The sequence below is a fragment of the Lathyrus oleraceus genome, chromosome 5, assembly GCF_024323335.1.
Source record: "Lathyrus oleraceus cultivar Zhongwan6 chromosome 5, CAAS_Psat_ZW6_1.0, whole genome shotgun sequence".
Lineage (NCBI taxonomy): Eukaryota > Viridiplantae > Streptophyta > Magnoliopsida > Fabales > Fabaceae > Lathyrus > Lathyrus oleraceus.
In genome coordinates, this window is record NC_066583.1 from 72,490,195 (window position 1) to 72,491,051 (window position 857).

Genomic DNA, 857 nt, shown 5'->3' on the forward strand with positions numbered 1-857 from the left:
CAGGTGCGTACAAAGCATTATTACTCTTATATGAAAAATTGGGATGATTCTTCCAATTTGAGTTATAGGTATGCGAGTAGGGCTTCCTTGAGCATAGTTTACTTGCTCCGCTTGGATTCCTGTTAGGAGTTGACAATCTGTAGGAGTGTGACCTTGGATTCCACAGACTTCGCAATTCTGAGTTATGGCAACCACGGTGGCTGGAGGTGATACATTTAAACTTTCAATTTTCTGGACCAGAGCATCCACTTTTGCATTAACATGATCAAGGTTACTTATCTCGTACATGCCAGTTTTCGTTTGAGGTTTTTCTACCATTGTTCGTTCGCTTCCCCACTGATAGTGGTTTTGAGCCATGCTTTCGATAAGTTGGTAAGCATCAGCATAAGGTTGTTCATTAGTGCACCACCTGCGGCGGCGTCTATTGTTAACCTCGTGTTGTACAGGAGACCATTATAGAAGGTATGAATTACTAACCAGTCTTCTAAACCATGGTGTGGACAAAGTCTCATCATGTCTTTGTATCTTTCCCATGCTTCGAAGAGAGACTCGTTATCTTTCTGTTTAAATCCATTTATCTGGGCTCTTAACATAGCTGTTTTGCTCGGTGGAAAATATTGGGCAAGAAAAACTTTCTTCAACTCGTTCCATGTGGTGACTGAGTTGGAAGGAAGAGATTGAAGCCATCTTCTAGCGCTATCTCTTAACGAGAAAGGAAAAAGACGAAGTCGAATTGCCTCTGAAGTGACACCGTTAGCTTTAACAGTATCAGCGTATTTGACAAATACGGATAAATGAAGGTTTGGATCCTCGGTAGGATTTCCAGAGAATTGGTTCTGTTGCACTGCCTGCAACAG

At 41.9% G+C, this 857-nt stretch overlaps 1 non-coding gene across 1 annotated transcript; it reads left to right on the forward strand.

The window, feature by feature from the left end:
* Nucleotides 1–486: 486 nt before the first annotated feature.
* LOC127088564 (small nucleolar RNA R71) lies at nucleotides 487–593 on the forward strand. The gene has a single exon (XR_007790395.1). It is a non-coding gene; the product is annotated as a small nucleolar RNA R71 (small nucleolar RNA).
* The last annotated feature ends 264 nt before the right edge of the window (nucleotides 594–857 follow it).